We start from the raw sequence: 14,694 nt of genomic DNA on the forward strand, positions 1-14,694 counted from the left end.
AGAAGTCCTTCAGTGGTTGCTGCCCTTCTTGAGTATTCCCCTCCCTTGTTCTGATAACTAAATAAATATGGCCACCCAGAGAAGCTCTTCGTCTTAGCCCTGACAGAATCTTTAATTCTGTTAGAGAGTTTTGATCCTCCTGGAGCCCTGAAATCATTCCATTTGTCTCTTTTATTTAGTCTTTGACGTCCACTCATTTGGGAGAGTGAGGACCTGATCAGTCCGCAATAATTAAGGGATAATATTAACCTGATAGAAAGGGCCAAGCAAGCGAGCTGGGTAGGGAATAACAGCAAGCACCACCATAAGAACAGGGTCACTGCTGTGAGCTGGGCCTCATCCCAGGCTCCAGAGAGGCTCCTTAGCAGAGGAGATGATACCGCCCCACATGGTGAGCACAGAAGAAAAAGGAACAGATCTGCCTGGCTCCAAGGCCTCTCCCTCTCCTCTATCCCCCCGCCACTGCTCTAGTTCAGTCACCACAGATTCAACATCCTCTCTGGGCATGTCCTGCCTTGGAGGCCCAGGTTCTGCACCTAGTTCTTTCACCACTGTGCCCTGTGCCTCTGGGAAGGTGCCTTCCTCTCTCCGGGCTTCCCTGCAGCAGGAGGTGAAGATAACATTTATCCCCGTGAGCTCAGGCCTTGCCCACACAGAGCTGGTCCTCTGTCAGCAGTTCTGTGTCCTCAAATGTAACATGAAAGTCACCAAGATGGCCCTCCCATGGCCCAAAGGATGGGGCAACCCAGGTGGTTTCCTGGAGGAGGCTGAGAAGGTTGGAGAGGCTGAGGAAAGGAGTGAGGTAGAAGGCCTAATAGGAACGAATAGGGCATGAGCATCAAAGAACCTATAAAAATGATGAACATGCTTAACATGACGAAGGCCACATGAGGCCCAGGAGAGGTGGCATGAGTCCTCCTGGACTGGCAAGAAAACCAACCCAGTGAAGGGACAGCTCCTGTCCCCCATCGCCAGGTCCCCAAAATACCTTGATAGGCAATAGCTGGAGCAATTTCAGGCCCTCGGGACGCAGAGAAAGCTCTGGTCCCAGCCTCTGCTCCTGCCACACATTCCAGGCTCCCTGCACCCAGCCCAGCACCACAGCTTCGAGTTGGACAGGGGAGGCCCAGGGATGGCAAGCAAGCCCTACAAAGACTCACAGGAAGAGGCTGTCTGGAATCACCACTCCTGACCACCAGTCCAGAGCCCCACAACAAGGCTTTAAATGAGACACTTTTGTTAGGCTCAGGAGGTGATCGAAAACATGGCTGATCTTGCTCTCAAGGACAAAAGAAAAAGGGCCACATCTTTCCGCAGAGGCCCCTCCAGCCCTCTCTGCACTGTTTATTACAGAACTGGCTCCTGTCTCCCTGCCGCAGCAGCTCTGAGACATCTGCTACGCAGAGAGTATTTCCCTGGGTGTCTGCCTCCCCGCTCCTGGTCATCCGCAATACCCCTGGGCTGGGACCACAGCTGACTCACCTGTGTGCCCACCAAACCGGCCCTGATATGAAGCTCTTCAATTCAGGAGGCATGAAACACACATGTATGAACCATCGTTCTGCAAGGGCCCAAACTTTAGGAACCTGGATGGCTCCTTAAAGGACAGGCTGCTGAGCCCCAGCCCTAGAGTTTTGATTCAGCAGAGGTGAAGTAGAGCCCAAGATGCCCATGGATGCTGAAGCTGCCAGTCCTAGCCAGTGAGTTAGGTCAGCCATTCCTCATGACAGCTCAGAGCACGAAGCCCAGAGATTTTATGGGCAGAACTCGATGGTAGCTCACAAGCAGCAGCAGCACCAGCATTATTACTATGGTCCCTGTCATTATCACCCTGTCATTTGCTCCTCTTCACTCCTGGCACTGGGAAAGAGTTTCACGTACATTTCTGGGCCTCACTGAGAAAGAAGACCTATGATTATTATTTTCCTGCAAAGGAAAAATCAGTATTGTGGCACCTGTGAGCAGTGGCCACGCAAGTGAAGCTTCATCAGTGTTTACCACCCCTCCACATCACTCGTTCTACCACCTAAGCTCTGTCTCCTGTCAGATCAGTGGCATCATTAGAACCTCACAGGAGCGCAAGCCCTGCTGTGAGCTGCACGTGCAAGGGATCTAGGCTGTGTGAGCTCCTTACGGGTCTCTGATGCCTGATGATCTGAGGCAGAGCTGAGGTGGTAATGCTGGTGCTAGGGAGCAGCTACAAATACAGATTAACATAGCAGAGAGGTCTGACTGCACAGAGACCACAAGAAATCACTTGCTTGCAGACTCATATCAAAGCCCTATCAGTGAGTGCAAGTCACCACTAAGCTGCAGCTGGTGCCAGGTTTTATAGTGACAAGTGAGGTATACTTCCATTGTACAGCTGCATTGGTGGCAGGCTTTAAGTCAGAATCCCAAATGTATTTTGGTCCACACGTGGCCTACCACATATTTTATTTGCCACCTCCATCCATGCCTTTTTCCCACACTGCACACTTGTCTCAGTCACAGCTTTGGAAAGCCCACAAGCTAACCCTAGCCAAAATGAGTAAAAACTAAACATCCCTGGAGAACTTCTTTAAAAAGGCAGAAATGCCCTAGGATGAAACAGCAGAAGACTCTAAGATGCCAACAAAAACAAAGAACATATCCAGCATTTAAAAGGAAATGCTGAGTCCTACTTAAATCATGGTTCACACTGCAACAGGTAATTCACATTCCCCAAGCCTGATTTATATAATAGGTGGTGACTGGAAGCCACAAAACCTTCAAAACTGCTTCGCCACATGCAGACCAAGCACTCGGCATTAAAAGACAAGCCTCTGGAGTTCTTCAAAGGAAAAACATGTGAACAACCAGAACAGTACCAATTACTGAAGGCCACCACTTCATCAAATGTGCCTGCACCAAGAGCACCATTCTTGGTGGCTGACCACATTGCCAAAGCTAAGGAGGGTCGGGGATATAGCTCAGTGGCATAAGTGCTTGCCCGGCAAGCCTGAGGTCATGAGTTTGATTCCTGGTACCAAAAAAAATTTAAAGAATAAAGCTAAGGAGCCCTTCACTACTGGTGAAGAGTTGATCCTGTCTTCTGCTAAGGACATGTGTTGTGAAATTTTAGGAGAGGCTGCAGTTCAAAGGATGGCATGTGTTCCTCTTTCAGGTAGTACCATAACTAGAAGAATTGATGAAATAGCAGAGGTTATTTAGACGCAATTATTAGAGAGGATTAATGAGGTGCTATGATACACAATCCAGGTTGACAATTCTACTTATTTGTTCTTTTTGAGACAAGGTCTCATTCTGTAGTTCAGGCTGGCCTTGAACTCACTGTGTAGCCCAGGCTAGCCTAGAATTCATGGCAATCCTCCTGTTTCAGCCTCCTGAGTGCTGGGATTACAGGTGTGAGTCACCACACTCACTGGCAATTCTACCAATACTGACGACAAGGCAACGCTTTTTTCGCTGAGATATGTTTTCCAGGAGGATATGCATGAGGAGACATCAGGTACACTTTTGTTCAGTCAACACCACAGCTACAAAACTATTCAAGTCTGAATGATTATACATCAGGAAAACTGAACTGGTCATTTTGTGTCTGTAAACACATAGATGGAGGAGTTACCATGACTGGATGGCTTTCTGGTTTTACTACTTGGATCAAAAAGGGTGCTTCTCAGTGTGAGTCTACACCCTGTGTCATCCATAGAGAAATGCTGGCTAGCAAAAAAACATCACTTGAACTTAACAGTGTTAAGCAGGATGTGATTAAAATTATCAACCACATTGCATGGGCATTGTGGTACATGACTGTAATCCCAGTACTCAGGAGGCTGAGGCAGGAGGATCCCTGCGAGGCTGAGGCCAACCTGGGCTACAAAGTGAGCCTGAACTCTAAGGTGAAGCCCTTTCTCAAAAAAGACAAAAAAAAATAATAATAATAATCAACCACGTTGAAGTTTATGCCCTTAACTCAACTGTTCACACGACTTCATGAAGAGATGGATGCAGAACACACATTTTCTCTAACAGAGAAGCAAGATAGCTTTCTAATTCAGCCCAGCTATTCCCCTTCCAGGTACCCTCCCAAAAGAGTTAAAGACATCCTATTATAGTGATATGTGCAGACCCATATAGCAGCACAATTTATAACAGCTAAATACTGGAAGCCGCTATATGTCCACCAACAGATGAATAAATAAAGAAAATGTGATATTTGCATATTCTGCCATAAAGAAGGATAAACATGAGTCATTTGTAGGAAAACAGATGTATCTGGAGACTACAATGTTAAGTGAAGTAAATCACATGCAAACTTAAATATCACACGGTTCTCACATATAAGAAACCCAAAATATAAACAAGGAACAAAATACAATACAGATAATAATAAATAAGAAGATAGATCTTTCTCAAATGGGAAGGGGATCAAGAGATGGAACTCCATACAAGTGACATAAACATTGTATATTACAAACATATACTTTAAGAAAAGACTTTCTAAAGGTACATCATTGGCCAGAGTTTTTGAGTTATGAGAGCTGCTCCACAGATAGCAAAACAGTGGCACCAGGCATGGTGGGGCACACCTATAATCCCAGCACTCAGGAGCCTAAGGCAGGAGGATCATTGACAACTGTGTTCAAGTCAGCAAATAAAATGGCTGCATTCAAAGCCAAACTGGAATTATGGGAGTGATGAGTGAACACTGGGATTTTTTTTTAACATGTTTCAAATATTAGCAGAGATTTTGAAAAAGACTGATCCAGGGCCTTCTTTCTCTTATTTCAGCTTTCAAAAGAGTTTGAGTATTACTCCCCAACCACAAAATAACCCCAAACAGGGAAGGAATGGATCCACAACCCATTTGTGAATAAGTCAGGTGAATCAACTTTGTCTGTGCTAGAAAAGGATCAACTACTTGAGATCACAAATGATGATGGCCTTAAGAGTACGTTTGAAGCTGGGTGTAGTGGTGTGTGCCTATAATCTCAGCATTCAGGAGGCTGAGGCAGAAGGATCACTGTGAGTTCAAGGCCAGCCTGTGCTGCACAGTGAGTTCAAGGCCAGCCTGCACTACAGAGCAAGACCCTGTCTCAAAAAAAAAGTAGGTCTGAGACAACTTTACATCTCCATGTTACAGATTAAAGTCAAGGCAGAATATCCTGAAACTATTACAAAAGCACCGAAAACCCTGCTTCTTATTTCCAACATCTTATTTTTGTGAAGGATTCTTCTGGCAGTAACAGCAACCAAAATGAGATTACAGTGTAGCCTATGCATAAGCAACACACTTTCGGAGTCACTGTCTCCCATCATCCCTAGGGGGAACTGTCTGGTTGCCAGAAAGCAAGCTCAGGCCTCTCTCCAACTCTGCATTATGGTGAGTGTGTAATTATTTCATTATGTATTACAATGAAATAAGAATAGAAAAAAGTGCACAATAAACAACGCACTTGAATCATCCCCAAATCACCCCCCACTCCCTTAGCCTCGGTCTGTGGAAAAACACTTCCACGAAACCAGTCCCTGGTGCCATAAAGGCTGGGGACCGCTGTTCTAGAGGCTCCCAAGTCCAACAGCCTCTTTTCTGTTTTGTGTTGTGCTGTGTTGTTTTTGAGTCAGGGTCTCGCCACATAGTTCAAGCTGGCCTTGAACTCACTATGTAGCCCAGGCTGAGCTCAAACTCTCAGTAATCCCCCTGCCTCAGCCTCCCGAGTGCTAGGGTTACAGGCATGTGCCACCACACCCAGCTTTCCAGCGGACTCATTCCTTGTGTGCCACCAGCATGAAGGCCGAGGCCCCCAGGGAGCCTTCTGCAGAGAGCCTGCCCCACAAACCCTGCGCAGCCAGCGCATCTTCTCTTGGCCGACTGTCCTGTCCCACACTGCACCTGGCCTTCCTGGCTGCAGCGTGGATGCCTGTGTCAATTCTTCAGGTCCATGTCTCAACTCTGCCTCCACACCCAGGAACAAACCACAAAGAAACAATCTCCATAGATACCCAGGTGTTGCTGCCACTGCTGATGTGGTCCATCCTCCCCATCTGACTAGGAGCTTGCAACAGCAGCAACCTCATCCAAGTCCCCAGCACAGGGCCTGCCCAGAGCAACGGCTAGCGACAAAGGGAAGGAGGGAGGGCGGGAGGGACAAGTAAGTGTAGGGGCAAAGGAGAAGCTGAATGAGTGAAGAGAAAACCAGCCCCACAGAAATTCCTTCACTGGAGCCTTCCCAGATCAGACCACAGCTTCTCTAAGCAGGAGGGGGCCTCTGACGTCATCCACTCCAGCTCCCACTTTCAGTACTGTCCTAGCTGAACCCCTCCCTGGGCAGGAACCCAGAGCCATACCCCACCTGCCCCACATCACAGCCTCGGCTTCCCGACCTCCAGGACTGAAGGGTGCATCCGCCTCTTCACAGCTCCCCCAACAGCACAGAGCTACGCAGCAGGAGAGGGCTCACCGTCACCCTGTGACTGTGGCTCAGGGTGACTCAGAGCAAGGCTGCGCCCCGGCAGCTGGCAGAGTGGTGGGACCACAGATCCGTCCTCCACTCAGCCCTGGCCTCTGTATGCGGGCTTCTTTCTCCTCATCCTCTCACCGGGACCCCTCGCTCTCCCAGCTCCCCGCTCTCCACCATCGCCCCGTCCCTGCTGCTCCCCACTTCCTCCAGCATCATGAAGTCTGATACCTCTGCACCCAAGCCCTATGCACCACCAAGGCTCCGCTGACTCCACCCCCTCCAGGAAGGCTTCTGAGTCCTTCTAAGTGGTGTGTGCATACACGTAGACACACACACACACACACTCCACAACCCTTGATTTCTCTTAAATTCAGCCAATTTGTGCTAATTCTCCCTTTTTTTTACCTTGAGTGAGCTAGCAGCAAGGATGTGATGGATTCATGAGAGCATTCTGCCCCCTCACTAAACACCCAGCCGCCTGAACAAAGTAGATGCTCATCAAATGCCAAGAGGACAGATGAATGAATGAATGAATGCGGGGCACGCAAAGTGGGGGTGAATGGAAGCCTGTATGTTCACATACGCATGGTTGGCAGGACTGCTGTCCTCCCTCCAGCTTCCCAAAGTGAAGGCGTGGTTACGGCTGCGGCCCTGGGACCTGCCCAGGCCCAATAAAGGAAGCTGAGGGAGAAATGTGGGGGCAGGGCAGGGGCAGCAAAGGGAGCACAGAGCAAGGAGGTCGTACTACCAGCAGGAGAGGAAGTGGAGGGGACCAGGTTCAAAGCCAGGCCACCGCTGCCCAGGCCGTTTGTGCAGAAGCCGGGAGAGAAGACAAGCGAGTGGAAAGGGGCAGCGCAGAGCACAGCGCGGTGAGGATGGAGGCCGGAACCCCGGCGGAGAGCGCAGCCGGCCCTCAGCTGTCTCCTGCCTAACCGGGCCCGCTCTCACCAGCCCCTCGCCTGAGGGCCCGGCCTGACCTCGCCAGCGGGCCTTGCCCAGGAGCTGTTGACATGCGTCTCCCCGCCTCCTCCCAGGCGTAGGGAGCACAGCAGGAAGGAGGCTCCGGGGAAGAGGAGGTGGTTCTGGCAAGGCTGGCCCGCCCATCCCGGACCGCGGGGGTCTCACCCGAGGACGACACTCCAGAGGGAGGCTGGCGCGGGAGGCAGGCGGAGCGCGGGTGCACGCGGAGGCGGGGGCAGAGGCTGCGGAGGCCGAGCAGGCGCGGAAGCGAGAGGGGGCGCTGCGGAGCTCCGGGGCCCAGGCCAGCCCGGCACGGGGCGCAGAGCTGCTCTGCTGTGTGTCGCCGGCCCAGCCCAGCCCCGGGTCTCACGCACCCCGCTGTCCGTCGGCGCCGCTGCTGAACACCCACCGTGTGCGGGCTCTCACTGCGCGCTGAGCCGACAGCTAGCCTGCCGCCAGTGGGTGCTGGCAGAAGACAGCGCAGACACCACCTGCGGCATGGGATGCTCTCCGAGGCTTAGAGGAGCCGGCTGTAGGATGGCCATCAGTGCTGTGCTTGGCACACACATTCATCTGGCCAACTGAGAAGGGACCCAAGCAGGGGTGATGGGACACCTTACTTCGGGACCAGGGACCTGCAGGATCAATCAGTTCAGCCTCTCCTAGGAGGCCCACAGTGGGCTCACCCTGCCTCCCCAATCTACAGGAACACAGCTTAGGCGGGCCTCAGCAGCGCTGGGGGGGGACCTCTGGTGGCAAGAAAGATGGCGCTTTCCCCTTGCTGCGTGCTCCAGGGCGGTCAGCGAGGGAACCGGGAGCACCAGTGTGTGAGAGCAGGCACTGGGTGTAAGAGAGGCCTCCGGTGTCAGCAACAGTATATGACATCCAAGGCTGCTTTCCCCACTTCTGGGGACCCCCAGAGGTGTAGGGGACCCAAGGACTTTGCAGGAAGAGAGAGTCCTACACTGGCAGGATGGCTCTGAGCTGATATAAACTATGATTTAAATTTAACGTGCTTTTGTAATCAAATGGAAAATCCTGAGATAGGCTTTCTTTATATAAAAGTTATCATATTGGCTCCTCCTTGCTTGCTTGCTTTTGCTGTCTTCTGCTGCGGTGAACTGTTTTTCCTCTACAGTGCCCCTCTGCCATGCAGCCCTGCCATGGACACTTTACAAACTGTGAGCTAAAATAAAGCTTTCCCCCTTTAACTTTGGGTGTTGGGTATTTTGTCACAGCACTGAGAGAAAAGAAACTAAGGCAGAATTTGATATCAGAGAAGTGGGGCCATTGTTGTGACCTTACCTGGCCATGTGGTTCAGGAGCCTTTGGAACTGGCTTGTGGGAAGGGGAAGAGTTTGGAAAAGTTCAGAGATGCCAGCTGAAAAAGTAGCTCTGGAATGCTTTCAGCTGTTCTGTATGGGAGATTCTGGTCTGTGCTCAGAAGACCAGAAAGCTGACAAAGACCAGGTTCAGGAGGTTTCTGCTGCGAAGACTGCATTGGCTGCTGGACTCCAGACAATGTGTGTTGTGCCTTGGCAGAGAGTTTCTCTGCATTTTGCTCTTGTCCAGAGACTCTGCCTGAGACTGAGATTAAGGGTGGTGGACTAATTAATCTTGAAGGAGAAATTTCAAGGCAGTCTAATGTTGAGGCAGTGGCATGGCTGCTGGGGCTTTTAACCAGATCTATGTTGAGAATTGAGAGCAAAGAGCCCGGCAGAATGATTTAAAAGGCTATGAATTTGGCCAGAAAAGAAGCTCCAGTAAAGCTGCAGACTGCAAAGATAGAGATCTTTATTGCTGAGGAGGAACAGAAGAAGAGAAAAGATGGCCGAGGGCATCATAATAAGCAGCAGGACTCCAGCCTTTCCAGCTTTGAAACTGCAAAAGTGAAAGACTTTGCTTTGCGAAGAAAGCCCCAGAGCATCGTGTTCCAGAATGTTGGTGGCCTAGAGAATTTTATTCTTCAGAATTAGATTCAGAGGGCTCAGTGATCCAGCACGTGACCCCTGTAGCTGAGAGAGGAAAACCTGGTTACTGCTCCAGCTGGCAGCAGACCTTGGCATCATCCACACGGTGCTGGTTTTATGTGCATGCAGAATGGGACAGTTATGGGGTCAGGAAGGATTCCACCCAGATTTCAGAAGAAGGCCTGGGAGGCTGGGTGTCGTGCCCCTGAGAGGGCAGTATGTAAAACTGTGAGTGTGAAACCAGTGGTACAGTGGAGACCCCAAAAGTTTGGAGAAGCCAGGAATGTGAATGGTCTGAGGAAAACTGCAAGGAGGGAACAGAGTGGGCCCAAGAGGGGAGCCATGGGAGCTACAACCACCAGCATATGCCTAGGGGTGGAGCCACCCAAGCCTTTGGGTGTTCACAACTTGCTACAGATTGCTGGGGATGCTGGAAGTGCAGCTGTGGGATTTAATGTCTGCCCTGCTGGATTTTGGACTTGCTTTGGCCCCATTCCTCTGTATCTGCCTGTTTGTACCTTTTGGAATGGAAATCTTGTGCCATTGAATGTTGGAAGTATTTAACTTTCTTTTCGTTTGTATAGGGGCTCACAATTAAGAGTTTGCCTTAAATCTCAGAGGAGACAGGAATTAGACTTCTCAGCAATGCTGAAACTGTTAGGTCTTTGGCAACTCTTGGAGATGGACTAAATGCCGTTTGCATAAAGGGATGTGCATGAGTCTTTGAGGGGCAGAATGTTATGTTTTGTGTCTAGATGGCTGCCCAAAGCTTCATGGGGTCATAGGGCTTTTTCAGAAGTAGCTGAATCTAGAGTGTGTGATGCTGGATTAAGGGTGTATGATTACTAAATTAGTCCATTAATTGGTTTAGCATCGTTCTGGCTAGGGTTAAGGGTAGGGCATGTAGTGAATTGATAACTGGTAGTCAACTTGTAACCCCCAGCTGAACTGAGTAAGCATGGTGCTGGGTGTAGGAGGCCCACCTGGGGACTGTTGCCTGCTGCATAAGAGGCAGACCTGGAGAAGAAGAAGAAAGGCTTTTGGGAGCTAAAGAGGCTGTTGGGAGCTGGTGGAAGCTGTCGGGAGCTGGTGGAAGCTCTCAGGAGCTGTTGGTTGTTTTGGAGGAGCTCGTTGTGCTGGCTTTCCTGATGAACTTGGCTGTTTTCATCCTCTGAGGAGCTTGGGACCTTCTTGGCACTGAGAATGGCTTCGGTTCACTTTGGGGGAGCTCTGGTCCTCACTCTGAGCATCTCTTCCTGGCTCCAGAGGGAAGAAGCTCAGTCTCCTAAAGAAGCTTGCTGCATTGGCCTCCCTGATGGGAACTCGGCCATCTTAATCATCAGAGGAGCTCAGAACCTCACTGTTGCTGAGGACAGCTGTGATACCTTTCAGGGGAGCTCTGGTTCTTCTGAGCATTGCTTCCTGGCTCCAGTGCAGACCCCTCAGCCTGCTAGCACAGATCCTTCATCCTGCTGGCACAGACTTCCTAAATTCCACCACTGACCTTTGGGCCTTCCCAGCGCAGATCGGTGAAACAGGCCTGCATGAGACATTGTCATGGGTTCTGGGTCTCCAGCTGGATCCATGGGAGGCATTGTTATGAGCTCTAGTTGCTCAGCTGGACTCATGCAGAGCGTTTCCTTGGGATCCAGGCCCTCAGCTGGATTCCATGTTATTAGTGTGTGGGCAGATTTCCAGCACTCTTTTGTACATCGTTCTTTGGGTGGCTATTATAAATAATCTCATAAAATATGTGTCCTGTATTATATTGTTTCCCTTGCAAAATAAGCTCCAAACCAACACAGACAGGTAGCTTCATACAACATAAGGGACATGGGGCTGGGGATTTAGCTCAGTGGCGCAGCGCCTGCCTGGCAAGTGCGAGGTCTTGAGTTCGATTCTCGGTACTGGGAAAAAAAAAAAAGACTAACATAAGGGACAGAGTCTTGTCTCCCCATGCTTGCTTATTTTTGATGTCTTCTGCCACCATGAACTATTTCTCCTCATTGATGTCCCTCTGCCAAGCATCCCTGCCTTGGAGCCAATCATTTATGGAATGAAATCTCTACAAACTGTGAGCTAAATAAACCTTTCCTCCTTGTTATGGTTTGTGTCTGGATTTACCCCCAAAGCCTCATACAGTCTTGGGGGTAGAGAGCCAGTTGAATCTAGAGTTTGTGATCGATTCATGGTCCTATGCTGGGAATAAGGGTGTGAGTGCTACACCCGCCCTACAGCGGATAGCCTGCATACAATATAAGGGACAGAAAGAGGCTTGTCTCTTCTCTCTCTCTATTCCCTTACTTGCTCTCACTATCTTCCCCCACCATGAATAATTGCCCTTCTGCCATGGGCCACCCTGCCTTGGAGCCAGCTGATTATAGACTGAAACCTCTACAAACTATGAGCTAAATAAACCTTTTGCCCTTTAACTTTGGTTGTTGGGTATTTTGTCTCAGCAGTGAAAAAAGTAACTAAGACACCCCTTAAAAATGATCATATTGGACATTCTGTGTTATAATCTTTTTTTTTTTTTTTTTGTCTTTTTGAGACAGGATCTCACTATGCAGTTCAGGCTGACCTTAAACTCACTTTGTAGCCCAGGCTGGCCTCAAACTCACAATGATCCTCCTGCCTCCTCCCAGTGCTGGGATTACAAATGTGTACCACAACACCTGGCCTTATGGAGCTACTCAAATTTAACCAATCTCCCTTTTTTCTTCTTTTTACAGCTTTATTGCAACACAATTTACATACAATGAACTGCACACAAACTGTTCAGTTGGATAAGTGTTTTTTTTGTCTTTTTGAGGCAAGGTCTCACTATGCAGTTCAGGCTGGCCTTGAGCTCACTTTATAGCTCAGGTGGGTCTCAAACTCATGATGATCCTCCTGCCTCAGCCTCCCAAAGTGCTGGGATTACAGGTGTACCCTATAATAAGTTTTGATATATATGCCCAGCTGATAAGTTTTGATATATATGCATAATAATACTGTATATATATGCATGTGTGTTATATGCATATATACCATGTATGCATATGAGTGTGGAGTTGTGATATGCATATGCATACATAATATGTACATATGTGCATGTACACATGTATATAATTAAAATATCATCACAGTCAAGGTAATGAACACGTTCATCACCCCAGTTTTCTTGTGACCCTTTGTAATCTTAGCCCTCTGCCCCACAAGGCTTCCCCCACATCCCTAGAGAAATACTACTGTGCCTTCTGTCACTCTAGAGTAATTTGCATGTCTAGAATGTCACATAAATGGAGCTAGACAGTATATATTCTTTTTTATCTGGGTTCATTCACCCAGAATAATTATTTTGTAATTCATATATGTTGATGTGTGTACCCATAATTCATTCCCATCATTGCTGAGTAGAAAGTCCGCAATGCATAGACAATTTTGGGGTTCATTCACCTTTGATAGACTTTAGGTTGTTTGTAGTTATGGTCTACTATGCAGAAGAAGCTGCTATGAACGTCTGTATTCACACCAATGTGTGAGCACATACCCTATTTCTCATAGGTAAATACCTAATAGGAGAATGCAAAAAAAAAAAAGGATGAGGAAATAGATTGGGCCAGGGATATAGCTCAGTGACACAAGCACCTGCCTGGCAAACAAAAGGTCCTGAGTTCAATTCCCAGTACCAAAAAAAAAAGTATGAGAATGGCCACATCACATGGTAGATGTTTTAATTTTTTTTAACTGCCATAGGTTTTCTAGACCGCACATAGCACCCTTGTCTGAGCATCTCAGCATCAGGGCCTGCACCCGCACCTCCCACCCAGCCCCGGGTGCAGATGGGACACGAAGGGGCTATTGACAGGGTCATAGCCTGCCTGTCTGTCTTAAGATGGACCTGGATCCGAGAAACTGAGACAGCCTGTGATTCAGTCTACAAATTAAAGGGAAATTAGAAGTTTGAATAAAAAAAGTTTTCCAGAGCAGCAGTGTAGATTTCATTCCCAGCAGCAGTGAGGGGGAATCCAGTTTCTCCTCACCAGTACTTGGCATTTCAGTCCGTTTACCCCAAGCTGGTCCCCTGGAGGCCTGGTCCCTGGGTCACTGGGGCTTTGATGGCAACTCACTTTCCACAGATGATGGTGAGGATTTTCTTCTGCACTTACTTGCCATGCTCTGTGTTTTTTCTTTGGCAAAATATCTATTCAAGTATTCTCCCATTTGTGTATTGGGTTGTTTTATTACTAAGTCATAAGAATTCTTTTGATATCCAAAAAATTGAAAGCAGGGTCTCTATGAGATGTCTGTACACACAGAGCAACATTATTCACAATAATCCAAAGATGTAATCAGAATGTGCAAATCCCACTTCTAGGTTTATACTCCAAAGAGTTGAAAGCAGTGACTCCGATATTTGCACATGAATGATCATAGCAGTATTGTTCATAATAATAGTTAAAAGATGGGAAAACCCATCTGTCCATCAACAAATGAATAGATAAACAAAATATGGCAGATACATATAAAGGAATACCTTTCAGTGCTAAAAGGGAAAAAAATCTGACACATGTTAAAACACAGATAAATCTTGAGGGCGTTGTGCTAAAATAAGCCAGTCACAAAAAGACAGTCCCTATGTGATTTCACTGTACGAGTCATTAGAGTGGTCAAATTCATAGAAACAGGAAGTAGAATGGCAGCTGCCAAGGGCTAAGGGAAGGAGGGAAAGGACACATTGCTTAATGTGTGCAAAGTAAGTTTTATAAGAAGAAACAGTTCCGGAGATTGCTACACAGCAATGTGAACGTATCTAACGCCCCTGAACTACACACTTACAAGTAGTTAAGATGACAAATTTTATGTGATGTATAATTTATCACACTCAAAACAAAATTTTTTTTTTTTTTTTGGTCTTTTTGAGACAGGGTCTCGCTGTGCAGTTCAGGCTGGACTTCAGCTCACTTTGTAGCCCAGGCTGGTCTCAAACTCACAATGATCCTCCTGCCTCAGCCTCCTGAGTGCTGGGATTGCAGGCATGCGCCACCACGCCTGGCTCAAAAAAAATTTTTAAGAGTTCTTTATATGGTCTATATACAAGTTCTCTGGTATATATCTGTTTTGTAAATATTTTCTCCAACTCTGTGGCTCATTTTTTCATTTTCATAATAGTGTCTTTTGAAGAGCAGAATTATTTAATTTTTATAAAGTCCAAATTATCAAATTTTTTTTTTTGGTACTGGGAATTGAACTCAAGACCTTGCACTTACTAGGCAGGTGCTTGTGCCACTGAGCTATATCCCCAGCCCTATCAAATTTTTCTTTTTTTTTTTTTTTTT

The sequence above is a fragment of the Chinchilla lanigera genome, unplaced genomic scaffold (assembly GCF_000276665.1).
Source record: "Chinchilla lanigera isolate Chin_1 unplaced genomic scaffold, ChiLan1.0 scaffold00063, whole genome shotgun sequence".
NCBI lineage: Eukaryota > Metazoa > Chordata > Mammalia > Rodentia > Chinchillidae > Chinchilla > Chinchilla lanigera.